At 45.0% G+C, this 5,915-nt stretch overlaps 1 long non-coding RNA gene across 2 annotated transcripts; it reads left to right on the top strand.

Moving 5' to 3' along the window:
• Positions 1 to 3,042: 3,042 nt before the first annotated feature.
• On the top strand, positions 3,043 to 4,326 carry LOC125521207 (uncharacterized). Of its 2 annotated transcripts, none has more exons than XR_007289091.2 (3): positions 3,043 to 3,620; positions 3,718 to 3,934; positions 4,091 to 4,326. It is a non-coding gene; the product is annotated as an uncharacterized LOC125521207 (long non-coding RNA). The 2 variants fall into 2 exon arrangements; XR_015611113.1 differs by having other exon boundaries at positions 3,726 to 3,934.
• Positions 4,327 to 5,915: the final 1,589 nt, after the last annotated feature.

Consider the following 5,915-nt stretch of genomic DNA (forward strand, 5'->3'; position numbering starts at 1 on the left):
ACATTAATCATGTATGTCAAAAATGTTAAACATGCACATAAAACATGTTTTTGATGTATACAAAAATATAGAATGTGTACTGAAAAAAATATGACATGTGTTGAACAAAAAAGAAACTGATCTAAATCGGGGAAATAAACAAAGAAACCCAATAAAAACAAAGAAAACAAAAACAAAAAAACAGTGCAACAGAATGAAAACAATAAAAACCAAGGAAGAAACAAAGAAATAAACATATGAAAACCATGAAAGAAACAAAGAAAATAAAGGAAGTAGGAAATAAAAGAAAAAACCAATGAAAACGGAGAAAGAAACAAAAGAAAACCAAGGAAACAAAGAAAAAACCAGTACAAACAGGAATAAAATGAAGAGAACAGGTGAAAAAACAAAGAAACATGTGAAGAAACAAAATAACGAAAATAAACATAAAAGAAAAAAAACAGCAGTGAACATAGTTACCAGTGAGCGGGCAAGCGTGCCTGAGCGAGCGAGAGTGCTATGAAATGCGTCGTCCCAGTATTGTACAAAACAGGAAAAAAAAGCTTCAGGCGAGACAGAAGCTACTCTCACTATAAGCGAGATATAGTTCTAATGGTCTAACACAGTCTCACCGTGACCTAGCGATGACGCTGCCGTCACCATCCTTGTCCATGGCACATCCACCTCTCCGTGGCCGATAGTGCCTCACCCTCTCTATGGCTAGTGCCACCTCCGGCTCTAGGAAAAAAAATCAACGTGTTGATCCCATACTCTCTGGAGGTAGGGTTGAGGTATAGAGGAGGAGCATGTCCCTGGCGATGGCGAGCTCTCCTCCGTGTCCTCGGTGTCGCACTCTCCATCACTATCGTCTTGTGGAGGTAAGTGGCGATTATCTGTCACATGTCCTCCCTTCCCATCCCGACCTTCTGGCGCATGCATTGTCGGCACGGGGCACAACACGAACAAGCCGACTGAGCCAATGCTCAGCCGTGTAGGGCTGCATGTGCTGGCCGCCACGCGTGCTGGTTGTTTGCTGGCCGCGCGTGTGCTTGCCGCTTGCGTGCACGACACAACATGGTCATGGCGCGGCCTCGACTTTCGACGCACGATCGCCGCCTGAGTTTGTGAGCATGCCGTCGGCCCGCCTCCACTTACAGCAAGTTGTTGACTCGTCGGTGTGGGTGCACATAGCATATCCGATGAAGTTTTACGTGCAGAGAAAGTGTGTTAAAAGTAGGGATTAGAGTTGTTTTGTGGTATAAATAAAAATATCGAAGCGGTCACATTCAGACACTGATCGGACGCGTCCACGAACGTTTAAGGTTCAAAACTAGTCCATCCTTTTGCTCTCGTATGCCCTGCATCGTCATTATAGTACAAAACCCATCTATGCAGCCGCATCCCACGGGCCCGTAGGAACAAACAAACAAACCCTTGGCGTCAAGAACGAGAACGTACTGACTCTCGCTTACCAGACGCGTGTCGAGCCCCGACTGGCCGCCGGGTCGCCGCCTGCCTCCGGGCCCCATCGCCGGCGGTCCCGGCTCCGCCTCGCATGGTCCGCCCTGCGCCCCCCGTCGCTGTCCGGGCCGGGCGGTCACGCGCGCGCACCCGGGCCGGAGGGAGGGAGAAAAAGATGAACATCACGTCCCCCGGTCGCATCCATCCATCCGTCACGCTTGACCTTCCGCAACCAGGCGGCTGCCACTTTGAACCCCCTCCACAATCGGCCACAAGTGGATAATGGGCGGGGGATCCGCGCCAACTTGTTCCGGAAAAGAAACAGCGACGGGCAGCGACGATTGCGCACGCGCGCACGGCACCCCTCCCCCGTTTCCTTGACCTTTCTCCGCACGATATCGCCGTCGCCATGAGAGTGTGACAAATCATGTGTGCCGTAATCGCCATTTTTAGGTGGATTTTTTGTATGATTTTATGGCCCAACCGTGCCGTGCAGTCCAATTATCTATGCTTGTTTATGAGTAGCACCGGTCAGTGTGAAGATCAGGTCACAGAGAGAACGCAACAAAGGAGGAGGAGAAGCCACTGTATTATTTTTGCGGGAATACTAAATCAGCAACAATTAAGATGGATCGGGGGAAATACGGATCGGATGGAATACTTCAATTTGCACGAGAACGACACGCGTGGTCCATGACACTCCACCGAGGCCGTCGTCAGCACGATACGGCTTTGCTTTCGTTGATTTAATTCTAATTAAAATTATGGGCCGGCTCAACATCAACTTTTCATACTACTTAAACTTTCTTTCGCACATATATAAATAGATGTTGTTGACAAGTACCAACACTCCACATAGTACTAGTATGGTTTGATTTTCCTCCCATAAACTAGGAGCATCATATTGATCACCTGGTGCGTGACCAAACCATGCCATTGGACAGGACCCATACACTCAACTTCAATCCAACACACAATGCCAATATATAAACGTTAGGTCCGGGAAGAAGACCGAAATATCCAAACTGAACCTTATGCGGGCGTTTTGTCGTGTTTTTCTTTTTTAATTTATTAATTTAAACAGATCTACTACTTATTTTATCCTAGTTATAATAAGATGGCTCTTGAGTTAAGAAAAATCGAACTGGTGCATCGGTATTTACTGTTATGTTCTATTTCCCCGACAAATTGTTGACACATGCTTTGCTAGGAGGGTGCCACCAAACGTCATTCTTGCCTCGACGGGGTTCATTTCTCTCTTTTTAGTATCAAACAACTAGATCATGGCATGAAAGCCTTGATTGTGTCCCATTAGATTTCCCGGATCATAAATTTAAAGACATTATAACCGAGCACTTTTCCAGCCCTCTCAGGCCTTCAACATTTTTGGCCGTCGGATTCGTGTTAGATTAGTTTCTGGCCGTCAGATCTTGCTCTAAACGATAGTTTATCGCGAACTGGGCTGGGTGTCCTAATAGGCCGCTATTCTGGAAACTTATTTAAAGCCCTGTGGTTAATTGGGCTTCTACCGGGCTGCCATGCAAGCCCAGGTACAGATCGCCCACGACCCAACAATCAACACGACCTCTTTCCTCTCTCTCTCTCGGTCGGCAACCCTGGTCACGCCGCCCCCATCGCCATCGTAGCCGCCGCCTTCTATGCCGCAATCAGCCCCGTCTTTCAAACCCATCCCTCTGGATCGCAGGCCCTCATGGCGCCGCCATCAATCCCCTCTACTCTGGTGGTGCCTATTCCGTCTTCCCGTCTTCCGCGAGGGGATCCAGCGGACGCGCGGGATGCGGGTGCCCGATCCTCGCGCGACATGCAGCGTGGAGTCTCCCAACGTCATGCCGGAGCCCCAACACTGGATCCATTCTTCGATCTCCCGTGCCGGTGGCCGAGGCATGGCGATGTGCCGATGCAGCTCCTGATCTCTTAACGGTATGGGTATGTTACTACCTCAATTTCCGTCAGATTTTTCTTGGAGTTGGTTGACACAGAGGCTATCCAATAATGATTTGCTCCCTTCCAAAAAGAAAGAAGAAAAAGAATCCAGTAAGACCTAGGTGTGCCGCGGCCATTGCGGGTCCGTCACCCGGACAGCGGGCTGTGCCAGTCCCCTCTTCTCAGCCGCTCGGCGTCATATGGGAAGGGGCTGAAGAGAAAGGATGGCGGCGGAGGTGAGTATGGGCGGGATGTGCCGTGGCCGAACAGTCGCATATACTCTCTCTCTCTCTCTCTCTCTCTTTCTTCGTTGAGGACATGTTTGATCCGCAGTGTCTCAGGTGGGCGGGAAGAAGTGAGAAAAGGCAAGAGGAACCCAAGACATGTTGCGGCGACCGGGTGATGCAGGACTGGCAGAACCCTAGCTGGTGCCTGGTGGAGGCCGCCATGAGATCGTGCAGAGGGAGGTGGACAGGAGAAGGCCGACGGGTGTTTCAGTCAGTGCTACAGAATCACCGCTGGTCTTTGCTCGCTGCCTCCTGCTTAGCAGGTACGTTACTTGTTGTATTCTTAGTATCGTAAAATTGTAGAATTCAAACAGTACAGAATTTAGGGCTACCTCAATATTACAGAATTTTTAAAATTGTAGAATGTGCACTGTTGCGGTTCAGGCCGATCGAGTTAATAAGAAATTTGGTTGTGTTAGCGTTACAGGGAACGACAACTCTGAAGCATGGGGAAAAGCAATGCCAGGAGCCTTGGTATCTGGTGCAAGCTGGAGGAGCTGCCTAAATGCATGTGGAGAGGTTCATATTACTGAGCAGTGTAATATTCAGAACATTTAGTGATAAATTAAAATCTTCTCTTTGGAATGTGGTTGAGTCGTTAAGATCTGTTAATTTCTAGACATTATCTCAGTAATTAGTGTGCAATTGAGCTTTATGATTCCCTCTTGGTGCAAGGAATTTCTAGACATGACGACAATATCTATGTACGTCAACGGTTGCTTTGGTTTTACTTTTTTTACGAAGCATAAGCCAGAAAGTCTTATGGCATATGAAACACGATTTTGGTTTATAGTTGAGTTGCTTGATGGAAGTCGTGGCAATCTGAATGATAAGAAGCAATTTTTCCCTCTGATTATTGTCATGTAGCTTCAAAAGGTATGGTTCTGATGGTTAAATTTTATTTAATCCCTTTTGGGGTCCCTACTGAAAATTATCATCGTGTACGTTTTTGCTTCATAGAGCTTTGATAGCATGCTTCGTTTAACTTTTAGCCCTGCGATCATCTAGAGTTGTTGGAGCGCAGTGGGCAAAGTTATTACTTTTACTATGCGGAGGTCCCAAATAATCTTCTTCCTATGGTTCACATGGTTCATCTCGCGGGCAAGAGGAATCATTTATTGTTTGAGACACAATCTCTCTCTTAACATTTTTTTCTTGTTGATCATATTCATATGGCTATATGTTTTTTCTTGAGCACATACAGTTGAACATTATACTAATGTGTTTCTCTCAGTCTCCACACATTACAAAGTTAGTGTCTGAAGTAATCATCTACTATAACAAAGAAATACCAGTTGATGGTCGTGGATTTCTGACTAGATATTTCAGCAGGCTGTCTAATATATTTTTTGCCAAGCAGTACCCACAATTCGGCACATCCAAATATTAACTTCATCGACTAAGTCTGTTTTGGCGTTCCACATTTAATGGACATGTCCCCACTTGAATCTTGCTTCATGGTCGTTCAAGCGTTCTCAACGACACATTGCAAGATTTAGTATGTTGATGAAATGATGGATATATTCTTTAAATCAAATGGTTCTGGTCTCCATATGATCCCACAAAAGTCTGGGCTATTACTAGATTGTTGCTTTCACTTAAAACAGCAGGCTCTTAATTACTCTAAACAAAGTTTGAAATTAGTCCAGTGGTGACCCATGTGAAGCACTTATATGACATAGGCTTGTCTTAAACATAACTTGTTCGTTCAAAATATACTTTTCTTTTGAGCTTATTTGTTTTATCCGTATTGACTTGGTTTTGGCACTTGTTTGCTGCATTAGAGTATCTGTTCAGTAGTAGTGTTAAAATTCTGGAACTTCCATATAGTGTAGAGATCTCTGTATTCAATGCACGTTACTGACTTACAACTATTGATTAACTCTCCTTTTCTCTTTATTCTTCCAAGATAAAAACTCACCTCACCTACTATTGTACTCCTTTGCTATGAACTCATTGAAATTACTCAGTAGAAAACTAAGTATGGCATCTCCCATGATGCCTCTACAGTAGTTCTTTTGGCTCAATGTACTGAAACTTTTTTAAAAAATTCTGATAAACAGGTCGTATATGCAAATTTATATTCCGTATTTATGTCTACATATTTATTTCTGTGCAATTTTCCATATATAATTATAGATTTCTAATAAATTGGGACTCTATGTCTTCACTTCGTTCTTCCAAGACACTTCACTTCATTCTTTCTAGATTTGGTATCAATGTTTTTACATAAAATTCTAACAC

This window comes from Triticum urartu, chromosome 7A (assembly GCF_056163025.1).
Source record: "Triticum urartu cultivar PI428250 chromosome 7A, HENAU_Tu73, whole genome shotgun sequence".
Taxonomy (NCBI): Eukaryota; Viridiplantae; Streptophyta; class Magnoliopsida; order Poales; family Poaceae; genus Triticum; species Triticum urartu.